This window comes from Mustela erminea, chromosome 1 (genome assembly GCF_009829155.1).
Source record: "Mustela erminea isolate mMusErm1 chromosome 1, mMusErm1.Pri, whole genome shotgun sequence".
NCBI classification, from domain to species: domain Eukaryota; kingdom Metazoa; phylum Chordata; class Mammalia; order Carnivora; family Mustelidae; genus Mustela; species Mustela erminea.
The window spans coordinates 42,143,096-42,158,369 of NC_045614.1; the positions used below are offsets into that span (position 1 = coordinate 42,143,096).

The 15,274-nt window shown below is 38.3% G+C and overlaps 1 pseudogene; it reads left to right on the plus strand.

Moving 5' to 3' along the window:
* The first annotated feature begins 4,401 nt into the window (after positions 1-4,401).
* LOC116579664 lies at positions 4,402-5,686 on the plus strand (annotated as a pseudogene).
* The last annotated feature ends 9,588 nt before the right edge of the window (positions 5,687-15,274 follow it).

A 15,274-nucleotide genomic window follows, 5' to 3' on the forward strand; every position in this document is an offset into this window, starting at 1 on the left:
CTCAACAAAATACTAGCCAATAGGATTCAACAGTACATTAAAAAGATTATTCACCACGACCAAGTGGGATTTATTCCAGGGCTACAAGGTTGGTTCAACATCCGCAAATCAGTCAATGTGATACAACACATCAATAAAAGAAAGAACAAGAACCATATGATACTCTCAATAGATGCTGAAAAAGCATTTGACAAAGTACAGCATCCCTTCCTGATCAAAACTCTTCAAAGTGTAGGGATAGAGGGCACATACCTCAATATCATCAAAGCCATCTATGAAAAACCCACCGCAAATATCATTCTCAATGGAGAAAAACTGAAAGCTTTTCCGCTAAGGTCAGGAACACGGCAGGGATGTCCATTATCACCACTGCTATTCAACATAGTACTAGAGGTCCTAGCCTCAGCAATCAGACAACAAAAGGAAATTAAAGGCATCCAAATCGGCAAAGAAGAAGTCAAATTATCACTCTTCGCAGATGATATGATACTATATGTGGAAAACCCAAAAGACTCCACTCCAAAACTGCTAAAACTTATACTGGAATTCAGTAAAGTGTCAGGATATAAAATCAATGCACAGAAATCAGTTGCATTTCTCTACACCAACAGCAAGACAGAAGAAAGAGAAATTAAGGAGTCAATCCCATTTACAATTGCACCCAAAACCATAAGATACCTAGGAATAAACCTAACCAAAGAGACACAGAATCTATACTCAGAAAACTATAAAGTACTCATGAAAGAAATTGAGGAAGACACAAAGAAATGGAAAAATGTTCCATGCTCTTGGATTGGAAGAATAAATATTGTGAAAATGTCTATGCTACCTAAAGCAATCTACACATTTAATGCAATTCCTATCAAAGTACCATCCATCTTTTTCAAAGAAATGGAACAAATAATGCTAAAATTTGTATGGAACCAGAAAAGACCTCGAATAGCCAAAGGGATATTGAAAAAGAAAGCCAACGTTGGTGGCATCACAATTCCGGACTTCAAGCTCTATTACAAAGCTGTCGTCATCAAGACAGCATGGTACTGGCACAAAAACAGACACATAGATCAATGGAACAGAATAGAGAGCCCAGAAATAGACCCTCAACTCTATGGTCAACTAATCTTCGACAAAGCAGGAAAGAATGTCCAATGGCAAAAAGACAGCCTCTTCAATAAATGGTGCTGGGAAAATTGGACAGCCACATGCAGAAAAATGAAATTGGACCATTTCCTTACACCACACACAAAAATAGACTCAAAATGGATGAAGGACCTCAATGTGCGAAAGGAATCCATCAAAATCCTTGAGGAGAACACAGGCAGCAACCTCTTTGACCTCAACCGCAGCAACATCTTCCTAGGAACAACGCAAAAGGCAAGGGAAGCAAGGGCAAAAATGAACTATTGGGATTTCATCAAGATCAAAAGCTTTTGCACAGCAAAGGAAACAGTTAACAAAATCAAAAGACAACTGACAGAATGGGAGAAGATATTTGCAAATGACATATCAGATAAAGGACTAGTGTCCAGAATCTATAAAGAACTTAGCAAACTCAACACCCAAAGAACAAATAATCCAATCAAGAAATGGGCAGAGGACATGAACAGACATTTCTGCAAAGAAGACATCCAGATGGCCAACAGACACATGAAAAGGTGCTCCATATCACTCGGCATCAGGGAAATACAAATCAAAACCACAATGAGATATCACCTCACACCAGTCAGAATGGCTAAAATCAACAAGTCAGGAAATGACAGATGCTGGCGAGGATGCGGAGAAAGGGGAACCCTCCTACACTGTTGGTGGGAATGCAAGCTGGTGCAGCCACTCTGGAAAACAGCATGGAGGTTCCTCAAAATGTTGAAAATAGAACTGCCCTATGACCCAGCAATTGCACTATTGGGTATTTACCCTAAGGATACAAACGTAGTGATCCAAAGGGGCACATGCACCCGAATGTTTATAGCAGCAATGTCCACAATAGCCAAACTATGGAAAGAACCTAGATGTCCATCAACAGATGAATGGATCAAGAAGATGTGGTATATATACACAATGGAATACTATGCAGCCATCAAAAGAAATGAAATCTTGCTATTTGCGACAACATGGATGGAACTAGAGCGTATCATGCTTAGCGAAATAAGTCAAGCAGAGAAAGACAACTATCATATGATCTCCTTGATATGAGGAAGTGGTGATGCAACATGGGGGCTTAAGTGGGTAGGAGAAGAATAAAGGAAACAAGATGGGATTGGGAGGGAGACAAACCATAAGTGACTTTTAATCTCACAAAACAAACTGAGGGTTGCTGGGGGGAGGGGGTTTGGGAGAAGGGGGTGGGATTATGGACATTGGGGAGGGTATGTGCTTTGGTGAGTGCTGTGAAGTGTGTAAACCTGGTGATTCACAGACCTGTACCCCTGGGGATAGAGTATTATGCCTCCATCAGAAAGGATGAATACCCAACTTTTGTAGCAACATGGACGGGACTGGAAGAGATTATGCTGAGTGAAATAAGTCAAGCAGAGAGAGTCAATTATCATATGGTTTCACTTATTTGTGGAGCATAACAAATAGCATGGAGGACATGGGGACTTAGAGTGGAGAAGGGAGTTGGGGGAAATTGGAAGGGGAGGTGAACCATGAGAGACTATGGACTCTGAAAAACAATCTGAGGGTTTTGAAGGGACGGGGGGTGGGAGGTTGGGGTACCAGGTGGTGGGTATTATAGAGGGCACGGATTGCATGGAGCACGGGGTGTGGTGCAAAAATAATGAATACTGTTATGCTGGAAATAAATAAAAAAAATAAATAAATAAATTTATAAAAAATAAAAAAAAAAAAAATTTAAAAAAAAAAAAAACTAATTAGTGAATTTAAGGCCAAGATTGAAAAAATTTTGTAAAACCCAGGCAGCATAGATACAAAGAAAAATATATACTGTGGTGCATCATAAATTATTGAAAACAAAATTTAAATAGTAAATTTTTAAATAATTTTTAAAATTTTTTTTATAAACATATATAAACATATATTGTATTATTAGCCCCAGGGGTACAGGTCTGTGAATCGCCAGGTTTACACACTTCACAGCACTTACCATAGCACGTACCCTCCCCAATGTCCATGTAAATAGTAAATCTTTTTTTTTTTTTTTTAAAGATTGTATTTATTTATTTGAGAGAGAGACAGTGAGAGAGAGCATGAGCGAGGAGAAGGTCAGAGGGAGAAGCAGACTCCCCGTGGAGCTGGGAGCCTGATGCGGGACTCGATCCCAGGACTCCGGGATCATGACCTGAGCCGAAGGCAGTCATCCAACCAACTGAGCCACCCAGGCATCCCGTAAATAGTAAGTCTTAAAAACACCCAGAGGACTACAGATTCATTTCAATCCCAGTCAAAATCTCAGAAGGATTTTTTTGAGGAAATTTATGAACTGTACTAAAATTAAAATGGAATTACAAGGGGATTTTTACAATAAACAAAATGGAAAAAATATGCATTCCTTCTTTTAATAACCATTATAAAGCTACACTAATTAAGACTTTAGTGTTGGTATAAGGAATAACAAATATATCAGTAGAACCAAATACAGGGTTTAGATTTAGATATAGATACAGATGTAAATTATCTAGAGAGTCAACTTATTTTCAGCCAAGGGACTAAATTAAATCCATTCAGAAGAAATGAAGTCTTTTTAAACCAATAGTGCTGGGTCAATTCTATGTCATGCCATACACTAAAATTAAGTTACTTCAAGATATAGCAATGGTCGGGACACCTGGGTGGCTCAGTGGGTTAAGCCGCTGCCTTCGGCTCAGGTCATGATTCCAGGGTCCTGGGATCGAGTCCCGCATCGGGCTCTCTGCTCAGCAGGGGGCCTGCTTACCTTCCTCTCTCTCTGCCTGCCTCTCTGCCTACTTGTGATTTCTCTCTGTCAAATAAATAAATAAAATCTTTAAAAAAAAAAAAAAAAAGATATAGCAATGGTCTACCATTGCTAAATCTTACCACCCTAAATCTTCTAGAGGAAAACATAGGAAATTGTCTTTGTCACCTTGAGTAGGCATAGATTTATTAAACAAAATTTAAAAAGCACCAGTCATTATAAAAATTGATAATTTGCACTTCATCAATATTAAAAAGAAAACTTCAATCAAGAGAAATCATTAAGAAAATGAATAAGCAAGCCAGAGACTAAACCAAATACTTACAAAATGTGTAAGTCTGACAAAAGGCTTTTATCTAGAATATAGAAAGAACTCCACAAATCAGTCTTGTAAAGACAACCCAATAAAAAGGGCAAAACTTTTTTGAAAAGATACTTTGTAAAAGGAGATATGACTAATAATTTTGTTGTGTAAGATCTCAGCCTCACCACTGCTGTATTCCAAGATGTTGCTTTCTAACACGCTGCCTCTGGACAAAATGGACATGAAGGGGAAGCAGGTCAACATGAGAGTGGACTTCGACAGTCCTGTGAGAACAACCAGATGGCAAAAAACCAGATAATCAAGGCTGCCATCCCAAGCATCAGATCTGCTTGGACAATGGAGCCAAGTCAATTGTTCTTATGAGCCATCTGGGCTGCCCTGATGCGGTCCCAATGCCAGAGAAGATCACTTTGGGGCCAGTTGCTATAGAACTCAAATATCTGCTGAGCAAGGATGTTCATTCTTGAAGGACTGTGTGGACCTGGAAGTAGAGAAAGCTTGTGATGAACCAGCTGCTGGGTCTTCCATCCTGCTGAGAGCCTTTCCTTTCATGTGGAGGAAGAAGAAAAGGAAAGAGATACTCCTGAGAAGAGGGGTGGATCTGAGTCAGCCAAAAGAAAAGCCTTCCAAACTTCACTTTCCAAGCTAGAGGATGTCTATGGCAATGATGCTTTGGGCACTTCTCACCAAGCCCACAGCTCTGGAGGTTTCTTAATGAAGGAGTTGAACTACTTTGCCAAGGCCTTGGAGAGTTCGGAGCAACCCTTCCTGGCCATCCTGGGCAGAGCTAAAGTTGCAGACAAGATCCAGCTGATTGATAATGTGCTGGAAAAGGTCAGTGAGATGATTATTTGTGGTGGAGTGGCTTTTACTTTTCTTAAGGTGCTCAAGAACATGGAGATTGGCACTTCCCTGCTTGATGAAAACAGAACCAAGATTGTCAAAGAAGAATGGTGTGAAGATTACCTTATCTGTGGACTTTGTCACTACTGACAAGTTTGATGAGAATGCCAAGACTGGCTAAGCCACTGTGCCCTCTGGCATACCTGCAGGCTCGATGGGCTTGGACTCTGGTTCTGAGAGGAGCAAGAAGTACCTGAAACACTTGCTTGGACAAAGAAGATTATGTGGAATGGAGCTGTGGATGAATTTGGTTGCAAATCTTTTGCCCAGGGAACAAAAGCCCTCATTGATAAGGCAGTAAAAGCCTCTTCCAGGGGCTGCATCGCCATCGTAGGTGGGGAGACATTGTCACTTGCTGTGCCAAATGGAACACGAAGGATATCAGCCATGTGGGCCCTGAGAATGATGACAGTTTAGAGCTCCTGGAAAGTAAAATGCTTCTCGGGGGTGGATGCTCTCAGCAATGTTCAGTATTTTTCTGCCTTTTGGTTGCTGTGCACAGCCCAAGCCCCTAAGTCAACTTAGCACTTATTGCATCTCCACATGGCATTTGCTAACATCTTCCCCCACGTTGGGATTCAGCAAGTGGCCAAGAGATGTAGTTCCAAGAGCCCTTCACTAGGTACACAGTATCTCAGCTCGTCTCTACCGCACCCTGGATTTGCCTACATCCTTCAAGGTTTCATTTGAAGTTTTTAGTAACTAAGGCTTTGTGCATTCTAGAATGCATATATTTATATTTTGCCTGTTAAAAGAAAATGAGCTGTGTTAGTTTCTCTTTTTGAAGTGCCTCATTCTGATTAGTTTTGTCATTTTTTCATTACTCAGCATGAAAATAAGATGAAATCCCAATTATAGGGAGGGAGGGAGACAAAGGTGGTGATCTGTTAAGTAAGTAATAAACGTTTTTAAAAAAGAATGACCCATAAGCACAAATATGTAAAAAGAAAAGGTTCTGTACTAATCATCAGAGAAATATTAATGAAAACCAAATGACATATCAACTGTCATGCAATAAAATAAATCAAGAAAAGAACTGTTATATAAAATTTTACACCCACTAGAATGGAAAATGGTTAAGAGTGACAGTGATAATTGTTGGCAAGGTTGTGAAGCAACTGTAACTTTTTTTTTCATTCTTTTTTTTTTTTTTTAACATATTCTTTTTTTTTTTTTTTTTAAAGATTTTATTTATTTATTTGACAGAGAGAAATCACAAGTAGATGGAGAGGCAGGCAGAGAGAGAGAGAGGGAAGCAGGCTCCCTGCTGAGCAGAGAGCCCGATGTGGGCCTTGATCCCAGGACCCTGAGATCATGACCTGAGCCGAAGGCAGCGGCTTAACCCACTGAGCCACCCAGGGGCCCTCATTCTTTCTTTCTTATCTTTTTTTTTTTTTTTTTAAAAGATACTGTTTATTTATTTGACAGAGACAGTAAGAGAGAGGAACACAAGCAGGGGGAATGGGAGAGGGAGAAGCATGTTCCCCACGCAGGGAGCCCGACACAGGGCTTGATCCCAGAACCCTGGGATCATGACCTGAACTGAAAGCAGACGCTTAACGGCTGAGCTACCCAGGAGCCCTAGCAATTGTAACTTTCATAAATGCTGGTGAGAATGTAAAATTGAACAAATACTTTGAACCACTGTCTTGCAGTTTCTTATAAAGTTGAACATACATTTTATCCCACCCTCCAGGAATTCCATTTTAAGTGTTTACACAAGATCAGTAAAAAACATATGTCCACAAAAAGATTTATAAAAATGTTTTTCACAGCGTCATCAAAATATTCCCTGATTTGAGACAACTTGGATGTTCATCAACAGGAGAATAGCATAAACAACTTGTGGTATACTCCTACAGGGGAATACTTCTTGACAATAAAAGGGAAATGAACAGTACTGATACATGTCATGTCATGATGAATCTTATAAATCCAGTGTTAAACACACAATTTTGGGGACACCTGGGTGGCTCAGTCAGTCAAAGACCTGGATCTTGATTTCAGCTCAGGTCATGATCTCAGGGTCATGAGATCGAGCCCTGCATTGAGCTCTGCACTCAGCATGGAGTCTGCTTAAGATCCTCTCTATCTCTCCCTCTCCAGCTCCCCCTGCTTGTGCTGCCCGTCTCTCTTTCTAAATAGATAAATAAAAATAAAATCTTTTAAAAACCACACAATTTTGAACAAATGAAGTCATACATAAATAATTCTGTGCTATAAGATTTCATTTATTTGAAGTCCAAGAAGAAGACAATAGTGATAGAAATTAGAACAGCCAATAGTTTAGGGGGGAATGTGGAATTGAATAGAAAAAGAAAGAATAATTTTGGGGTGATATGGCAAAACCCATCAAACCGAATACTTACTATCTGTGTATTTTATAGCATGTAAAATTATACTTCAATAAAAAAGGAACCTAATGAGATGTCGTTACATATAAAAATGGCTAAAATTAAAATGAACAAACAAACATGATAATCCTAAATACTGATGGGATTATGGACCCATGGGAATATCCAAGCAGTGCATATAGTAGGGTAAATTGGCACAACCAGTTTGGAAATCTAAAGGTAAAGATCCACAAAACTGCTTCTTTTAAAAAAAAAAAAAAGACTTTGTTTATTTATTTGTTAAAGAGAGAGAGCACAAGCAGAGTGAGAAACAGGGTTCCTGCTGAGCAAGGAACCCAATGTGGGTCTAGATCCCAGAACCCTGGGATCATGAACTGAGTTGAAGTCAGAGGCTTAACTGACTGAGCCATTTGGGTATCCCAGACACACAAAACTTCTACCCAGAAGTTCTACTCCTGGGTATATTTTTAAAAAGAGAGAGAAAGAGTAGAAAAGGTTGCTCCATACTGTTTATAACAATATTATTTTAATACCAAACTTGTGCTCTATATACATATATAGCAATGAAAACTACCATGAGATGTAACAATGGGGGGGAAAAATCTCATGACCATAATATTTTATAAAAGAAACCCAAAAGGGATCCATGCTGGGAGTGGAGCCTACTTAGAATATTTAAAAAAAAAAAAAAAAAAGAGAGAGAGAGAGAGAGAAAGAGGGAGACAGAGAGAGAAAGAATGCATACCATACAAGTCCATCAAGTCCATTTATATAGGTGTTAAAAGTAATTGTAAACTTCTCTGTGCCTTTTTCTGTTTGCGTGTTTTATTTCAATTTCAGAAAGTGCATTATAAAAGAGAAGGGAGAGGCTAGGCCGTGGGCTGGGTTTAGAGTATAGAGGAAGAAGAGGCATCCATAAGAAGCAATGATTTTATATTTAGTCTCCATTTCTGTTATCAGAAAAACACAGTATCTCTTTTGTATCTTTGCTCAATTTTTTTCATTGATTTTTCCTGTATTCATCCCAGAATAAAGTCACAAGTCTTAAGCCCATTGAAATATTTTTTGTTCTTTTCTTCCATATGCACTCTGAAATACACTTTTTATAGTTCGCCAGTATCATATTACCTTATTATCTTGCTGAATATTTTATGCATAGGCACTTTTTTCTTTTTTTGCTTTTACAACTTTTTTAGGCTTTCTACTGGCTCCTAAATGCTAGCTTTCTGATGAGGCCAATACTTTTTCAAAGTCTGTTAGACCCTGTCAGCTTTTATAAAAATACACAGACCTTTAATGATTGCACTGTTAAGTGGCATGATCTATATATAGATAGATAGATAAATATATTTATATGTTTGAAATTAGAACATAGATTATAAAAGAATTTTTTTTTAAAGATTTTGTTTATTTATTTGACAGAGAGAAATCACAAGTAGACAGAGAAGCAGGCAGAGAGAGAGAGAGGGAAGCAGGCTCCCTGCTGAGCAGAGAGTCCCATGCGGGACTCGATCGCAGGACCCTGAGATCATGACCTGAGCCAAAGGCAGCGGCTTAACCCACTGAGCCACCCAGGCGCCCCAGAACATAGATTATAAAAGAAGTAATAATTTAAGTAGATTATTAATCTCTTTTATTTAGGCCTGTTATTTCTCATTAAAAAAACTATAGCCTCAAATTATTGTCCAAATCCAATTTTATTCTGTGCCATCCAGTAATTCCAGTGTGGATAATTCCTTTGTAGTGAATAAATTTCCTGATTAAGAGGATGGAATAATTAATTATGATTCCACGCATTTTTCTTCTGTAACTCCAGGATTTCAACAATGCAAATACCAACCATAAAGCATTCAGAAAAATCAAGTCTTTTCTTTTTATACTTTCATGTATACATTCTGTTTGGGGAAAATAATTTCAGTCTTAAATATGTACATTTATAGACAAATGCAAACGTAATTGGCAAACACATGTAAAAATTGTTTATAGAAAATATAGCAGCTATAATTTATTTAGTACCTTCTGTACTATGGTGCCACATAGACAGTTTTCATGTATTATTATTTTTTTAATTAAATTTATTTATTTTCAGCATAACAGTATTCATTATTTTTTTCACCCCACCCAGTGCTCCATGCAACCCATGCCCTCAATAATACCCACCACCTGGTACCCCAACCTCCCACCCTCCCCCGCCACTTCAAACCCCTCAGATTGTTTTTCAGAGTCCATAGTCTCTCATGATTCACCTCCCCTTCCAATTTACCCCAACTCCCTTCAAGTATTATTTTATATTGAGTGTAATTTTCCACTATGAATCTCTCTATGGTATTATTCTATTCCCTTTTGCAGATGAGTAACCAGTCTTAGGAGGTAAGATGACTTGAACAAAACACACATGACTGTTGTGATCCCCGCTGTTGCTGTTCATGGCTTTTCATAGTTAACAATGACTTTTTCAAGGGTTTAGCCACTTCAGGACCTGCCTGTTCATCCTTAGAGAGCAAGGCTATGGGTGGCTCAGAGGAGTGGTTGGAAAGTTTCGATCTTGGATCAGAAAGTGATCAGGAAGTCCTGATAAGTAATAGAAGTATTTGTTAATAAATCAAAGATACAAAATAAATATTAATATATCAGACACCCTGGCTCATGACAGAGTTAACATACCTGGAGATAGAATTTTGCTGGTGCGTTTAAGCTTCAATCCTACATAAATCTACGGAACTCCCATTTTACTAAATCATTGCCAACCCCAACCATAGTGGTCAAATACATAAAAACATGTTTTCCCATCCAGATGGCCAACAGACACATGAAAAAGTGCTCCACATCACTCGGCATCAGGGAAATACAAATCAAAATCACAATGAGATACCACCTCACACCAGTCAGAATGGCTAAAATTAACAAGTCAGGAAATGACAGATGTTGGCAAGGATGCAGAGAAAGGGGAACCCTCCTACACTTTGGTGGGAATGCAAGCTAGTGCAGCCACTCTGGAAAACAGCATGGAGGTTCCTCAAAAAGTTGAAAATAGAGCTACCCTACTACTCAGCAATTGCACTACTGGGTATTTACCCTAAAGATACAAACGTAGTGATCCGAAGAGGCACGTGCACCCAAATGTTTATAGCAGCAATGTCCACAATAGCCCAACTATGGAAAGAACCTAGATGTCCATCCACAGATGAATGGATAAAGAAGAGGTGATATATATATAGGAATGCTCATCAAAAGAAATCTTACCATTTGCAATGACGTAGATGGAACTAGAAGGTATTATGCTTAGCAAAATAAGTCATTCAGAGAAAGACAATTATCATATGATCTCCCTGATATGAGGAAGTTGAGAGGCAATGTGGGGGTTTTGGGAGGTAGGAAAGGAATAAATGAAACAAGGTGGGATCTGGAGGGAGACAAACCATAAGAGACTCTTAATCTCACAAAACAAACTGAGGGTTGCCTAGGGAGAGGGTGGTGGGGTTATGGATACTGGGGAGGGTATGTGCTATGGTGAGTGCTGTGAAGTGTTGTGTAAACCTGGTGATTCACAGACCTGTACCCTGGGGCTAATAGTACATTATATGTTAATTTAAAATTTAAAATAAATAAATAAAATGAATGAAAAAACAAACAAACCACGTCTTCCACGTCCACTCACTTACCTTTTGAAATGCCCCTTCCATCACAGCCCACTACCCTCTCCTTTCAGCATGCCTGGTCATTCTGCATTCCATTCCCTGTGGATTCTGCTTACTCTTCCAGATTCTTCCTCTTCTCTCCTCATATATCAACATTTTTCTATCAAATAGCACATATCTTCAAATTTTTAGTATCTAATAAATATACCATACTAAGATTTTATTATCTTTTGATCATTTAAAAAACATTTATTTGTTACCATCCTACAAGTGGCATCTCTAAGTGGCCTAAACAAAAAGTGAATTTATTAGTGAACTGAAGTAGTCAGCAGCTCTTAGGGACCATTACACTCTTGGACTCAAATGATGCCATTTGAGATTCATCTTTCGAGTCTCCTAATTCTGTTCTGTGCTGACTTCATTGTCAGGTAGGGTCTGTCTTTCTGGAGCTCACAGGCTTACCTGTGAGCAGCTATGCATTCTCAGTGGAAAGAGAATGCATCTTTTCTAAGAGCTGTAGAGAAAAAGAGCTGGGGTTCCTGACTCTCAGCTCGTTTGTTAGTCACATGCTGACTGCTGGAACAGATCCCTACCTCATGGTGACATGGTCTTCTCCTTAGACGGTTGTTTGATAGGGAAAAAGCATGCATCAAACACACTCAGTACATTTTCAACAAAACTTTAAGGCAGTCTTACCAAAATGTATAGAACTATAGAGTTAGAGGAAGCATTTCTATTTGCATTTTAGTAGTTTCAGCACATAGAATTGGTATTCCAGAAGAGGAGTTTACAGATATGAGGCTGATGGAAACACTCTTTGGGACAATAGGACTTTGGGGTAGGGAGGGGAGGCAACTTCTCCTTGTAAGTGGAACAGCATCCAGCAATGAATGAGTTGTTCTTAGGAAGATCTTAACTCAGAGTTCTGATTTTCTCACCCACGTTGCAATCCTGTTTCCCTTGTCAACAGCTTTCCTGTGCTGGTATTAAAATATTCTAAGGGTTGTGGTCTGTTTTGTTTTTCTGGTAGCCATATGGTCTCTTTACAACCAAAAATGTGTTCTTCCTTTGAGGGGAATATATTCTTTTTTGGCTTGGGGTGAATACTTCTTATGTATGTTCATATTCATATCTTCACTCTTGAATTTGTTGAAAATCTGAAAAATCTGAGGCTCTGAGGCCAACAGTGAAACATTATGGTGCACAATGAAACATGGCTAGTTTATTTAAATAGCACAAGTGAAATGTATCCAGCAACTGGCAGACCATTAGAGGTATTTCTCAGTGGTATACCCTAATGCCTAATATGTCGTTGGCATGTAACTGCTGGAAATTTGATGAGGGATTCCCTATGCAGTCTAGAGCTAAAGATAAAGCATCAAGACAAGAGTTTCATATCCAAAATATCTTCTTTCCATTCAATCAGATAAGATTGGGGTAATCAGTCTGTGTGTAGAAAATGAAGGCATTAGCCCTAGAGTTTAATTCAGAACCAGAACCAGGGAAAATACAAAATGCTCTAATGTTAAGTAAATTCCTTCTTTAGTGAAAGTAGGCCATCCAGAGCCCAAGCTGCTTAAGAAAAATAGATGAAATACAGTAATTCCAAGTGCAGGCCAATAAAGGCCAAGTGCCTAGTTAATCTCCCAAAGGACATGTGGGTAAGCAAAGTCCCTCAGTAGCCACATGGTACTTTGAATGCCTATTAATGGTTGAACATGTCTAATTTATATATGACTATGAGGTCATGATGATTTAGTGGAAAGGAAACAAGATATGGTTTGTAGAAACCAACGAAAGGGAAACTATTACAGAAGGTTTTAAGGTTTAAAAGGTTTTAAGGAATCTTTTAAAAAAGAAAGTTTGTGTCATAGCTTCCAAATGACAGCTGTCCCAAAGAGCACAAATGAAAAGATTCCAGCTCATTAACTCCTTTTTTAAAGGCCGAATAGAAATAGAATTTAAAAGGGAAAAAGCAGGAGAGGACTCTCCAGGCATCCCCGTGAACTCTCAATTGTTCTGGAGCAGCTGGCCTGATAAGCAGTTCACTACCTCATTTTCAAAGGTTGGTTTGAGGTGTGATATGATGTTCTTTTTATAGCATTAGAAATTCAGTCTGTATTCATAAAATATTAGCTTCTTTACCTCTGATTTATAAAAGAGGAGGGGGAAAAAATTGGGGGTTTTGGAGTTTCCTTGTTAAATTCAAGTTGTCGGGGCCCCTGGGTGGCTCAGTTGGTTGAATGTCTGCCTTCAGCTCAGGTCATAATCCTAGGGTTCTGGGTTCAGGCACTGGGTTGGGCTGCCTGCTAGTGGGAAGCGTGTTTCTCCCTCTCTTTTTGCCTGCCACACCCCCTGCTTGTGCTCCCTCTCTGTGTCAAGTAAATAAATAAAATCTTTAAAAAAATTAAAAATGACAAAATTCAAGTCCTCCTTGCAACATGCATGCAATTCTAGAATAGGGCTTGACAACCTTTCTCTGTAAAGGACGGCATAATAAATATTTTTGACCCCTGAGGGTGGAAAGTCACTGTAGCAGCTATTTAACTCTACCACTATAGTACAGATGTAGTCATAAGCAATAAGTAAATCAGTATGCATGACTATGTTACGATAAAACTTTACTTGCAAACAGGCAGCAGGCTGGGTCTGACCCACAGACCACCATTTGTCAACCCCTAATATAGAAAATGTTTAGCTCAGAGTCATGCCATTATGGTAACTCAATGACTAGCTGCAGAAGTTGATGGTTATAGGTATATGAAGAGCCAACTTTCAAATGACTAGTTAGAGGTGTCCCAGTGTCCTTAGCTACATGACTTGAAATAATTCAGGTATCACTAGTAACTGATATAATCAGTATTTCTGATATAATGAGTAAGAGTTGCAGATGATTCTCAGAGGTTTACATATTCTGATTATTAATAACTCTTTTGTGAACACTGAATTCTAATTATGTATATATGTATACATACACACACATATATATATATAAATATACATATGCATATATTTTCTGAAAATTATTTTTTATCATCATAGTAGTTTGGAAGTAAGGTTTCTGAATTATTTAAAACTGTATTACTGATTATGTCAGAGATCCATTCTGGACACTATTAAACTATATTCTTTTATACTCTTGTTTTTGCAAAAGATCTTTATTTTTTGAAACCACATTGTGAAGTTATTTTATTTAAGGCTTCCATTTTTTTTTACTCTCTGAAAATAAGACACCAAGTTAGTTCTTATGGAAGTAGTGCCTAATTAAGTCTTATGATCAGATACTGGGAAATGAGATAAGTCCATATTGTATCTTAGCTCTGCCTCCTACTAGCTTTTGGGATTCCATGCAAGTGACATAAGTTCTTTGAGCCTCCATTTCATCTGTGTGTAAAACAAAGTAGATAATATGTGTAAAGCATTTAGTACAATTCTGACCATATAAGGAATGCTCAATAGTTTACAACTACAGGTGTACCTCATTTTATTATGTTTTACTTTTTATACTTTGTAGATATTTGCATTTCTTACATATTGAAATTTTGTGGCAACCCTGCATCTAACAAGTTTATTGGCACCATTTTTCCATTAGCATTTGCTTATTCTATGCCTATGTGTCAAATTATGGTAATTCTTTCAATATTTCAATCTTTTTTTATTTTTATACTTTTTATGGTGATCTGTGATTGGTGATCTTTGATGTCACTAATGTAATTGTTTTGGGCACCATGAGTTGCAACTCTGTAAGATGGCGGACTTAACTGATTTATGTGTTATGTGCTTTGATTGCTCCACCAACAAGCACTTAACCCATCCCTCTCCTTCTCAGGCCTTCCTCTTCTCTGACATACAACAATATTGAAATTAGGCCAATTAAAAACCCTACAATGGCCCCCACTAAGTGTTCAGGGGAAAAGAAAAGTTGCACATCTCCCACTTTAATCACAAGTTACAAATACCTGAACTTAGTGAGGAAGGCACATCAAAAGCTAAGATAGGCCAAAAGCTGGGTTTCTTGTGCCAAACAGTGAGCCAAATTGTGAACGCAAAGGAAAAGTTTTTGAAAGAAATTAAAAATGCTACTTCAATGAACACCCAAATGATAAGAAGGCAAAACAGACTTTTTGCTAACATGGAGAAAGTTTTAGTGGTTTGGTTA